Source organism: Nesoenas mayeri, assembly GCF_963082525.1.
Source record: "Nesoenas mayeri genome assembly, chromosome: Z".
NCBI classification, from domain to species: domain Eukaryota; kingdom Metazoa; phylum Chordata; class Aves; order Columbiformes; family Columbidae; genus Nesoenas; species Nesoenas mayeri.
This window is the reverse complement of record NC_137542.1, coordinates 14565599-14579275: the sequence shown is the minus strand read 5'-3', so window position 1 is coordinate 14579275 and position 13677 is coordinate 14565599.

Below are 13677 nucleotides of genomic sequence, written 5' to 3'. Positions count from 1 at the left end.
TTTATGGAAGTGGCTAATGGTTGCGAAAGGAGGAATAAAATTTCTTCTGTCACTCTCTGATCTTGTTCTGGTCAGCTTATCCTTTGAGTAATTTCAGTTTGCAGTTCAGTGGAAATTGCACTGTTTCACAGGGAAGTGTCAGTTTGGTTTCATGTAATGGTTGCAGCAAAACCTGAAGTTCCTTACATTGATGTTACATGCATGTGAACTGTTGACTTGGTAGGAAGGGTTCTAGTTTCAAATGGTTCTGCTGGCATCCTTCCAAGAGAAGCAAGACCAGCTGCAGGTGAACTCCGGTTGACACTTAGGGAATGAATAAGACAAGTGAAAGTTACTGTCTTGATACTAAAGAAAATGGGTAGTTCTGAAATAAGTTGAGAGGTGTTTGAAATGTTCCTTATAACAAGATGTCTGTATGTTAGCAAGATCATGCACTAGTACATAACTGCATGATATACTTCAGCTTCATGTCAAACCTTACAAAAGAACTGAGGAGAATGAATGGAAAACACTTGAATTTTGTCACTCTCATCTGCCCTCCTTTTTTTTTTCCTCTAAGTATTTTTCTCAGTGTCACCAGGTATGTGGTAAGTTTCAGTGTAACACAACTTTATATTGGATAACAGGGGTTTTTTCTTTGTTTGTTTCCTCTTCTTCCAGATGTACTGGGAAGAGTATCAGTATAAGATTTAGGGACCAAATCCCTTCAAACACAATCCCCAAATTTGCATTTGCATCCATACATCCTGTATATGGATGACAGAAATATTACTTAACTCCCTTTTGCAACAGATTTTGCTCTCATTTTAGGCATGTGTGAGATATGTTAAAATTTAGAGGTGAACTTTGGCAATGCCTTCTGGCATGACGGAGTAGGCTGTTGAAACCTCTTGAGGGGCAGGTGAGTTGCCTGAGGCTTAGAGGGCAGGAGCATGGTGGCAGAAGGAACAGAAGGAAGAGAGTTATGACTACTGTGACTAGAAAAAGGCGGAATCTCCTTTAAAACAAGGACAACAAAGCGGTCTGTAGTTTCAGTGTACTGACTAGTGCAATTAGTAACTCTGTAAGAGTTGGCAGGTGAATCAAGCTGTTGTGGTGCATATCTGAATGTTGCTGAACATATGACTTCAAAACTGCTTGATTTTATAGAGATTGATATCTTTTGAATTGTCAATTTAAAATTATTTAACAGAAATTTGAATTATGTTTTTACTGTTATAGACATTTAAATGCGTTTGAAGGTTTTCTGTATCTACCTCATGCGTGAGTGACTTCCTTGACATTTGTTTTGTGAGGCTTTTGATGTGGCATTGATAATTGTATTAAATACTTTGTATTGTGTGAATTTAATGGGTTTTAGTCTTAGATGGGGTCAAATATACCATTAGACTTTAAGCATTATACAGAGCCATATTGAGGTTCATTTCCATCAGCCAAAACAAGAAAGCTAATGTGACAATATGGAATCTTACTGCCACAGGAATGCTGGAACAAAAGCAAAATGTTTCCAAGAATACAGCATATCATTCTTCTATTAATAGAATTAGAACAAAGGATACTAGAAACCTTAACAGGGGAAAAAAATATCTAATTTGGTTTGGGACTAAGCTCAGAAACTAACAATTGTACCCAGTTTTGCATTGTCTTGTGTTGTAACTAGATGATTAAATATAAATGCTGACTTTGTTGGATTGTATCCCAGCAATGAAATGGCTTTTTAAAAAACAGTTACGTGAAGTAGTAGGCAGGTACCAAGCTTGTTTCCCTCAAATTTGGGATCTGTAGTTGATGCATAACAAAGTTTATGCAATCCCAGAGTCTGTAAGGGCTGTGGAATGGCAGAAATGTGATTTCCCACCAGTAGTTGCTTGATGGTAGAATGAGTCACTTCTGCTTGGTTTGCTCTTTGAATGTGGGTGCAGGAAGCAAAAGCATTTAAAAACAGTAGCAGTAGAAGATGTATCACTGAAGTTGAACAAAATTGTAATGAGTGCCTTGGACCATGTAATGCATATGCTGCCTTTTTTTTTCTTTCAAATTTTTATTTTAAGATGCTACAAAAGCTGTGTTTTGGCTGCAGGGAGTAATTGAATCTGAAATGAGACAATGAATGGTGGCTCCATTTTTATTTTTCACAGTTGACTTCATTTTTTAAGTTAGTTTATCTAGCATAATGAAATTGATTATGCTAGTGAATTTACCTCTCCGTCAAATCCTGATACTGTAAATACATCGGAACAAACACCTATTTTGTGATGCTGAGCAAAAAGTGGTCTTCTTGAACTTAGCTTATGCATGAACTGCTTGAGCACTTCTATTCTCAGGCCTTGCTTGCATGAGTGTCTTTAGGAACAGAAGGTACCAAAACAGTGTGCCTGGAAAGAAATGCCTTAGGTTTTACAATTAAAGTAAATGGGGGTAGTTAAGTCAGAGACAGTCTTTAAAGCAGTTGTTGATAAGGTGAACTGAAAGTTTAGTGTCCTTTCAGTAATGTTACCTTCTCTTAGTGTATACAAAGGAGACAAAGACAGCTTAGTCTGTCTGACAAAGTGAAAGTCGAGGAAAACCATTCAGAAAAAACAGTAAATAAACTCTTCTCACTTTCCACTGTGTAAATACATATGCCACATAAACAAATATAATTGATCTGTTAGCCTTTTGCCTAGATTAATTTTGATATTCAACTGAAACTACATGGCTTCCAGGTTTTTGTCTCCTGAAGCCTTGCTATGTTTTTTTTTTTAAAAGGGATGGAAAGGAAATCCACTTTATTGCAAGACTGGGCACATGCCATCTGCCCAAGAGGTGAGGTTTGTTCTTTTCTGTAGAACCCCTTCAACACCTGTGGGAAACTAAATCAGTGTTGCCAAGGCTAGTGCTGCATGTCCCAGAACACTTGGGAAAAACAGTTTCTGGCTTTCCTCCGTGAAGCAACATGTAAAAAGGAAGAAAACTGTGTTAAAAAAATGTTAGTTCCCACAGTATTTTTTTCTGAAGAGGCAGAAATTAAATTCTAAAAAACAAAACCCAAAATAATTTAAAACATTTTTGCTGCCTCCCCTCACCCTGGGTTTTTTTTTTTGGACATGGGATCTGTTTTCTTTCCAAAATGGCAATTTTGTATTTCAATTGAAGCTGTTCCCTCAGAAATTTTGAACAATTGGTTGCTTCCTGTGGGGGGAAGCACTGGAACAATTGCAGCATAATTTCACCAGGTTAATGACAGAACTGTTGTTGGGCAAAAGATAGTGGAGGGAACTTGCTCCTGAAAGAGATCCAAGCTATATTTTTATGAGTTCTAGGTTTTCAGTAGGTAAGACCTGTGTATCTTGCAGCTGTGTTTTGGATACAATACTCAGTTTATTTTTTTTTTCTTTTTTTTTTTTGTCCCCTCCCTGTCTTGAATAGGCTTTTGTTTAGATTGTAATGGGATATTGTACTGGGTTTTGATGATGCATATGTATGCATCTAAGCTCAGTAGCATTCAGCTGTAACAAGTGTAAACTCTTTGCTTGTGTCTTCCACCCCAACCCAGAAATGTTTAGAAGTTTTGCCTGTATGTTTTAAATTTGTATGCCATGCAAAGGTTGTGAATTGAATTGGTTATACTCTGGTGGGTAAATACTGCTTTTAGCCCTTCTCACCCCGATCCCCAACGGGAAATGAGGACCTGCTCCTGGTAGCACGCCATCAAAGCAGTTCACGTGGCTGCTTTAGCGTTTACCCCCTTCCAATAGTAAAAGAGGGAACAGGCAGTTGTTAGACATATGGTTGCTCAAGAAGCATCATAGTTTTTAAAAGGCACCACACCATCCTAGAGTAATTCGTGGTTATTGAATTGGAATGATTAAATGTTGTTCTTGTTGGCAGAGATCACAAATACTGTGAAATACAAGTGAATGAATTTGAGGAAATTCCAGTGTGTGTTGCTTGACTTTTCTGGTGCAATGAGAAATTATGCCTTGACGTCAGCAGAATCAGGACCTTAAAGGACCTCATGGTACTTCTTGCATGTATAAACTTCTTAAGTTCAGGTTAAAAGTAGCTTGGAAGAAAAAGCTTCACTCCAAAAATGTAACTATAATTCTGATTTTTATTGTTAGTGCTAAAATGTAATATTTCTGACTGTAGGTGCAACTGTCATGTAGTATTAGTTCAAAATATAGTTCAGAATTTTTCAGCTACCAATTTCCATGCTGTCTTGGTGTGACTGATGAGTAATACTCATGATTTATCTTTGGAGTACCAGATGTTTCTCTCTTTTCAGAACATGAAACTGCTTGGGGAATATGTTTATTTCCTTTGTATAAACAGTGCAATTAATTCTTGAAATAATTGTGGTAGAAAGGCACTTAAACTTAATAAAGCTGGAATTAAAAAAGAATCGTCTGTTTGACTGATGATAGGATCTGTGCTTGAGATCAAAGAAACAAAACAAAGAACACCAAACACCTTCTTTTAACATCATATTTCCTGTCATTTTTTGTCTGAAAGGGAAACTTTGAAACAGGATTTGGCCTAACAAGATGTTAGGCCTTTCTCAGAAGTTTTTAACTGCTACAACTATTTATGAAAAATCACTCAAATGCCAACCTGTTTGGGAAGTAAGTGAAGATATTGTGCTATATTGAACCAGTTCTTCAGAGAAGTAAGAATACGCAGTATGCCAAAGCAATAGCATGAAGTTGTAATTCTAAATTCTCAAACTCTAAAGAAATTCTGTATTTAACGTCTTGTTTTATCGGGCAGGGGAAGTGCCTGAGTTGCAGAATCACTGCACCACCTAGTGTCTCTCTGGGTTAGTTGCGAGTTTTCAGCTCAAATTTTGCTGTCTTCTGTGGATTGTCTGCAGTGTGCAAAAAATCATTTGTCAAAAACTCAGTGGGTTTCTTCTGGAATATGAGATTTCCTACTTGTTTTGCTGATCTGCTCTAGACTTCTAAGTGCCCTGCAAGTTCAGTGGGAGATGGCAATGCAGCTCCTGGTGCTTGTATGGCTTTTTAATATGCAGTGAGAGAGGGAAAAAGAAGAAGGCTTGCTTTCTGTTCATCTGTACTACAAGGGCAGATGTATTTAGTGTGTGTATATATATGTATATAAAATACATTTTTATTAATATATCTTAAAATATATATGAGATTATATCATGGTTACAGTATTACTTGCAAAGCTTCCATAAATGATTTTTCTAAAATATGGGCAAACAGACAAGATACATGACCTCTATCAGGATATGCTAGGGTAAAGTGTACACATGAGGGTAGTAATCTCTTGTTTTATCAAAGATGGATTAACAAGCAGGAGAGAATATATTTTCTCATACTCTTAGGTACCCTTAAAGCCACTCAGGAACTTTGATTTTTCCTATGTTTTCCATTAAAAGTTTTTTCTGTGTTGCTCATATTTCCCTGCTCCTGGCTGAATGGCTGGACTCAAAGAGTTGTGGTGAATGGAGTCAGATCCTGTTGGAGGCCGTTCACAAGTGCTCTTCCCCAGGGCTTAGAATTGGGGCCAGTTCTGTTTTAATCTCTTTATGAATGATCTGGATGAAGGGATTGAGTGCACCCTCAGTAAGTTTGCAGATGACACCAAGTTGGGTGGGAGTGTTGCTTTGCTGGAAGGTAGGAAGGCCGTACAGAGGGATCTGGACCAGCTGGGTCATTGAACTGAGGCCAATTGTGTGAGGTTCAACAAGGCCAAGTGCCGGGTCCTGCACTCGAGTCACAACAACCCCAGGCAGCACTACAGGCTTGGGGAAGAGTGTTTGGAAAGCTGCCTGGAGGAAAAGGATCTGGGGGTGTTGATTGACAGCTGGCTGAACATGAGCCAGCAGTGTACCCAGGTGGCCAAAAAGGCCAACAGTATGCTGGTTTGTATCAGGAATAGCATGGTCAGCAGGACTAGAGAAGTGACTTGGTGCTAGTGAGGCCCCACCTTGAATCCTGTGTTCAGTTTTGGGCTCCTCATTACAAGAAAGACATGGAGGTGCTGGAGAGAGTTCAGAGAAGGGCAATGAGGCTGGTGAAGGGTCTGGAGCACAAGTCTGATGAGGAGCGGCTGAGGGAACTGGGGCTGTTCAGCCTGGAGAAAAGGAGGCTGAGGGGAGACCTTATTGCTGTCTGCAACTACCCGAAAGGAGGTTGTAGCATGGAGGGTGTTCGTCTCTTCTCCCAAGTAGCAAGTGATAGGACGTGAGGAAATGGCCTCAAGTTGTGCCAGGGAAGGTTCAGATTGCATATTAGGATAAAATTCTTCAAAGAAGGGGTTATCAAGCATTTGAAGAGGTGGCCCAGGGAAGTGGTTGAGTGACTGTCCCTGGAGGTATTTAAAAGACGTGTAGATGTGGCACTTAAGGACATGGTTTAGTGGTGGATGGAGGCAATAGAGTAATTCACTGAGAAATGATAAGCAGTTTTTTTATGCTTTAGGAGCTGTTTGGGCTTACTTTGAAGAACCAAACCTGGAGTGAGTCAAGGGGCTGCATGTAAAGGAGCAGGAGCAGGTTAGAAATTGTTATGGTCAAAAGGAAGTTGTTGTTTAGTTACTATCTTATAAAACCATGCCAAGCCTATGAGGTAGATGCGTGTTTGGGAAGGGAAACCTGAATTGCCAAAAATGGGAATGGTGTTGGTCTTCGGTCAGCCTTCCAAAGGTTCTTGTTTCTAGATGTAAGGTAGCCTTAATGAGCCTGAGAAGAATAATAGAATAGAATAGAATCATAGAATAGAATACCTGTTTGGAAGGGACCAGAAGGATCATCTGGCACAAGCCCGGTCTAGACAAGATGGCCCAGCACCCCATCCAAGTGAATCTTACAAGTGTCTGATGTTGAGGAGTCCACAACTTCCCTTAGGAGATTATTCCAATGGCTGATTGTTCTCATAGTGAAAAATTTCCATCTTGTGTCCAATTGGAATCTACGCAGGAGTAACTTGTACCCATTACCCCTTGTCTTTTCCATGTGACTCCTGCTGAAAAGGGAGTCTCCCTCTTCTTTCTAGCTATCCTTTACATCCTGGAACATGATGATAAGGTCTCCCCTAAGCCTTCCTTTCTCAAGGCTGAACAAGCCCCGTTCTCTCAGCCTTCCATCCTGTGGCAGGCTTCCAGACCTTTGGTCATTGTTGTGTTCCTTCTCTGGACTCTCTTCAGTGTGTCCACTTCTTTTTTTGTGTATTGAACCAAAACTGAACACAATATTCCAGGTATAGCCTGACATGTGCTGAGTAGGGTGAAATAATTCTTTGTCTCTGCTGCTGATGCCCTTGCTAATGCAGCCCAGCATCCTGTTGGCCTTGTTTGTCGTAGCAGCACACTGTTCACTTACATTGGGCTTGTTGTCCATCAGAACCCACAGGTTCCTTTCTACAGAGATCCCAGCCTGTGATGCACTCCTGAATTATGTTTTCCCAGGTGCAAGAAAACTTGTCTTTGTTGAACTTTATAAGGTTCTTGTTAGCTCCCTCTTCCAGCCTATCCAGGTCATCCTGCAGGGTGGCTCTTCATTCTGAAGTGTCCACTTGCCCACTCAGTTTGGTGTCATCAACAAACTTCATCAGGGTACACTTGATCCCATCATCCAGATCACTTATGAAGATATTATGCATCATTGGGCCCAATATTGGTCCCTAGAAGACCCCACTCATGACGGGTTACCAGTTTGAAAAGGAGCCATTTACCACCACCCTCTGTCAACCCACCCTCTGCAGAGACCACTTGTCTATAGGGTAACATGTCAGTGTCCCTAGGAGGAGTCAGTAGAAACCATATAGAAAGTCTTAGGTAAATCCAGGTAAACAACATCCACTGATCACTGCACATCAACCAAGGACGTTGCTTTGTCATAGGAGGTGTCAAACATGATTTGCCATCTATTTGGTCATTTTTGTGGTCCTTCCCTGGACCCTCTCCAACAGGTCCATGTCTTTTCTGTACTAAGGGCTCCAGATCTGGACACAGGACTCCAGGTGCGGTCTCACCAGAGCAGAGCAGAGGGGCAGAATCACCTCCCTTGACCTGCTGGCCACCCTGCTTTTGATGCAGCCCAAGATACAACTGGCCTTCTGGGCTGCAAGTGTACATTGCTGGCTCATGTCCAATCTTTCATCTACCAGTACCCTCGAGTCCCTCTTTGCAGATCTGCTCTCAATCCCTTCATCCCTCAGCCTATATTGGTACTGGCGGTTGCCCCGACCCCGACCTTGCACTTAGCTGTGTTGAACCTCATGAGGTTCACCGGGGCCCACTTCTTGAGCTTGTCCAGGTCTCTCTGGATGGCATCCTGTCCATCAGGCATGTGAACTGCACCACTGTTCTTAGTGTCATCCACAAACTTGCTGAGCGTGCACTCGATCCCACCATTTGTGTCATTGGTGAAGGTATTAAATAGTACTGGTCCCAGTACGGACCCCTGAGGGACACCAGTTGCGTTGGTGTCCATCCAGACATTGCACCATTGACCGCTACTCGATCCAGCCAATTCCTTACCCACTAAACAGTCCACCCATCAAATCCATAGCTCTAATTTAGAGAGAAGGATATTGTGGGGGAGTGCATCAAAGGCTTTACAGAATTCCAGGCAGATGACATCTATAGCTCTTCCTTTGTCCACCGATGCAGTTTTACTCCATCACAGAAGGCCACTAAATTGGTCAGGCAGGACTTGCCCTGGCTGTCTGGAATCACCTCCTTGTTCTCCATTTGCCTTAGCATAGCTTCTAGGAGGATCTGTTCCATGACTTTCCGAGGCACAGAGGTGAGGCTGACAGGTTAGTAGTTCCCAGGGTCTTCCTTTCTACCCTTTCTTAAATGAGCATGTTATTCCTTTTTTTTCCAGTCACCAGGGACTCCACCTGACTGCCATGACCTCTCATGTCATGGAGTGTGGCTTGACAACTGCATCAGACTATTCCCTCAGGACTCTGGGAGGCATCTTGTCAAGTCCCATAGGTTCCTCAAGTGGTCACGAACCTGATCTTCATTTACAGTAGGAGGGATTTTGCTCTCCCAGTTGCCATCTTGAAGTTCATCCACTCCAGAGGTGTGGGAAGACTGAGGCAAAGAAATTTTTGAGTACTTCAGCCTTTTCCTCATCCATTGTTACCAGTTTGTCAGTCTTGTTCACTAGGGTGGATATACTTTCTTTGACCTTCCTAGTCAAGGGCTTTTTGGCTTCCCATGCTCTGCCAGGTGCTCAAGAAGCTGGGAGGGAGCAAAGCCAGGACAGCTGACCCAAGCTGGCCAAAGGAATATTCCTTACCATATGGCATAATGTACAATATGTAAACTGGAGTTGGCTGGGAGGCAAATAGCCACTGATTGGGAACCGAAAGTCTGTCAGTGTTCAGGGTGGCAAGCAATTGTGTTGTGCATCACTTGTTTTGTATTATTGTTATTTTTGTTATTATTACTCTCTTCCTCTGCTGTCCTTGTCTAAACTCAGGAGCTGCATTGTTTTTTGATTTTTTTTTTCCAATTCTCTCCCACATCCCAAGTGAGATGGGGGAAGAGGGAGAGTAGGTGATGAGAGAGTGGCTGTGTGGTCCTAGTTGCTGGCTGAGGCTAAACCACAGCACTTCTGTTTGCCAGAATTGGAGGAAATCTGTGTGTTTGCTTTCCTGCACAACACATTTCAGTGGATAGTCTACTTGACTTGAAGTCAAGAAGCCTGACTTATGCTCCTGGCTCTTTAGCTTACAACCTTGGCACTGGGTAATTTTTAAGAAGGAGTAGTTTTCTAACTGGAAGCAAAATTCATAGTGAAATAGTGTTGAGCACAGTGTCAAGTAATCACTGTGGGTGTTGTCTTACTGGATTCAAACTGTTGCTTAAAAGAAGTAAAACAAAAAAACCACCCTTCATTATTTTCTAGTAAACAGTTCTCATTTGATGGTTTAAAAAGTTTTTGTGCTCCTTAAGTAAATGTTGGTCTTTGAATGCCTGGAATACATGTTGTAGCATTTGTCAGTGCTGCTGTAGGTAGAATTTACAAATTATAGGAAGTGAATAGTGTACTTTCTAAGTGAAACATGATTAAGAAATGTCTTTGACATCATTACTTTTTTTGCATTAGAAAGCTATGTTTGTGTTTCTGTATAATGACATTCAACTTACAAATAAAGGAATTTCTGCTTTGTTGAAGAGTAATTGCACATTACTTCTAGTGGATATCTTTTGCAAACCATGTTTTATCACTTCTCTTCCTTTGAGCTGAGCCATTTATCATTCTGGGAACCTGTTTCTTCAGGATTATCTGTTGCTCTTCTGGGGATTGCTGTATTGGTGCAGGAGCGTACACAAAAAATAGGAATTGCTTGTTTGTATTAGAGCATTTATTGGTAGAAAATGAGGTACCTCTGTTTTTGTGAAGGTTGGCTGTGTTGTAAAACATCCATGGGTAAATAGTTTTTCTCATCCTTCTAGATCTTAATCAAAGGTCCACCACACCATATGCAGATACTTCATGAAAACACTTCATTCAGAACCTTCTTACTCCAAAGTGGCTTGAGCATCCTTCCTTACTGCATGGGAAAGGCCTGGTAAAGGTCCTGTTCCTCTTCAGTTGTTTTTCATTATGATAATTAATAACACTTGACAGGCTCTGGATATGCAGCTTGTGTTATGTATGTGATTGTCTTTTCCTAGTCAGTTTTAATAGCCTAGGTAGACTATGACGTACAGCTGAAAAAGAGGAGGTGTGGACCTTCACACCACACACTGATGCACATACAGATTGCTTTTTATTTCACTCAGCCTCCAGTGTCTATTGAGGGGATCTTTCAGGGATCCCCCCAGAAAGTGAAGTGAATCAACATCTTTGAATGTCAATAAATCTAGGGCCATCCAGTTTTGTCTATTGTAATTGCCTTTATGTAGGCAGGTGACATGTGAAGGCGGTTTCTGAATCCCCTGGTAATGTATCTGGTCTTTGAGACCAGGTGTGCTGCCAATGTCTTGATGCAGCTCTGGAGTCTTGCCACTTGGCTACTGCTGTCAGTGGCTAGAAGGGCCTCTGTCCCCATCCTGTACAGATGGATGACTTTCAGTTAGACTTGAAAGTTCTTTATTATCTTCAGTATGGGATCCGTCTTTAGGGAAGACCTGGACTCAGCTTTCAAGGTTTTTATGCTTAAATCCATGGTAGCAAATGAAGGGGATGGAGTGAAGAAGGGCCTCGTTCTTGGCTCATTTCCATAATGGAGCCAACAAGACTATTTCATTGCAAGACCATTTACTTACATAGCCTTGTTTAGATTATGTGTAAGGAAGCACGCTTTTTCTTTGCTGGCTAGACAGGAAGAGACTAAAACAGACAGTGTTCGGTGTAAGACTTGCAGTTAGCTTTTCTGCTGGGGAGATCATCCAAGGTAAGAAAGCTTTCTTCACCTGGGTACGTGGAGAGATGCTGCCTCCTGCTGTAAGGCTTTCTTGTGACATTCTGAGGTTGCTCTGTTGAGTTTTCTGGGTGTTCTGCTTTTCTTTTGTGCGGTCCCAGTTTATAGAACACATCATCGTGCTTAGTTTTCTATTTATGTTTCCTCACATGATTCATAAACATCTTGTTGAATGGATAGATTCCCACAAAGAACTAAGATGTGTGTCTTTCATTGGAGCTGAGCTTGCTTTCAAGAAGTTTCAGTTTGAAATGTCCGTGGATAATAGGTGTCAATTAGGTGTGAAATGTGAGGGGCTTGTAATTGTGTCTGTCATCTTATGCTGGGGGTGAAGCTAGGCTTTAGTTTACTCTTTGTAAAGAGACAAGCAGGTAAGGTCAAAAGACAGCATCTGGAATAGTGCTTGTTTGTAGTTCAAAAAACTTTTATTTCCATGTCACTAAAAAAAAAAAAAAAAAAAGAAAAGAGGAATTCCTATTGTGGAAAAATTGTTTTCCTCCAAAATGAAATATCCAAATGCCAAAGCCTTCATCTTCCTGGTTAACTCATCAGTCTGTTCACAAGCTCCCGTTCTGACTATGCAAGAAAACTTGTAATAACGTTCCTAGACTTCCTGATTTTTTTTTTGTAGGTTTTTTTAAAAATTTCAGGTTCCTTTAAAATTTTAGCATAGTCAATAGATCAGTCTTTCTCATTTTCCTTTAGAGAAAAGGCAATCCAAAATGAAGGAAGAAGTGTCCTTGCTGTTATAACCACTGCAGCTTAAGGACAATGTTTTGCCATTTTTGTTCTCTATGTCATCACAGTCGGTTTTTTAATTTTTGATGATATGTCTCTGTCTGGAGTGTTGTTGAAGCTTTATCAGGGCAAGGAGGAGGAGAGCTGAGACAGGGCTAGAGAGGTCTCAAATCTATCCTTACATTTGTTTCTGTTTTCTACTGGTTTTGTTAAAATAAATACATTTAAAATACAGTCTCAGAAGCTGTGAATGTGGGTCTGTCTGTTCAGAGGAATGAGTTTCTTCTTTAGAAGTGTTGATGGAAATTCTAAACTATTTTAACCAACTTCTAATGACACTCTTAAACTACTTCTGTCCACACGTGTGCTCTGGGAACGGCTTCTCCCACACTCCGTGGGTGCAGGATAAAGGGTGTTGGCCTTCGGGAGCCCAGCGCTGGAGGTGCAAGCCTGTGTTCATCTGAGTTCTGGCTGGTGTAGAGTTGGGGGTTGCAGTCAAACTGCAGGAGGTTGAATTTAGTCCTGATTTTAAATGAAAAAAAACAACAACAACAACAACAACAAACCACAACAACCACAATCACACACAAAAAGACCAACAAACAAACAAACAAAACAAAAAACAAAACAAGAAGCCCCCAACCAAAGACACGCAAAACCCTCCATATTTTCCACTGCTGTCTGATTTCTTAAGGAGATAAATTGTTCCACTAGTGAAAAATGCAATCTGGGGATGGAGGTTTTAGTTAGCATTGTGTACTGAACTTGGCCTGTGTTCCTATCTGTCACTGCCTGTGAAACTTACTTACATAAAGTCTAGGTGAAAAGTTCGCTTAAGGCTTAAATTTCACAGCCTTTTTTCGGCATGGATGGAACTGATAGCTTGACCTATTTCCCACTGAATTCGTCTATTTGGCTGTATGATTAGCTTATCATTCTTACAAATATAATAAATGTTTGAGAGCAGAGGAAGTGTCTTGTTATTTGCGGCTTTTATAATTTTGTTTCTCTTTCCCTTTTTGTTTGCCGGAGCAAAATCCACAGTTCTGCAAGTGTTAATATGTAATTTTGCACATGCAGTTGACAGGATTACTGGCATGTATACCGTTATGTCTGCATAGGGATTCAGCAGTTAAATTGTTAAAACTTGATAGAGGCTGCTAAACCACAGTGTTACTCAAGACAAGTGGTAATTTTTACTACAAAATATTATAGTTGGAATATGAATTCTCAAATAATTTGCACTGTGCTTCTTAAACCTTTTTTCTTTTAAAGTTTCAAGTAGGTTCCTGATAGAGTTAACCCATAAGTGCTTGGAAGAATAATAACTTGCTACATATCGATTTGTTCCTGGCACTTAATTTAAAAACCGACAAACAAAAATGTAATAATATGGTACTGTTTCTTTCTGGGGTTTCTTAAAGTGGGAGTTGGTTAAACTAGTAGATTTCCCTATTGCGGTTTTGATGTGTTTCTGTGTGAAACTGACGGCAGGATTTGTTCGGGTATGTAGGCCACTATTGTATTAGAATTACATAACCCTGTT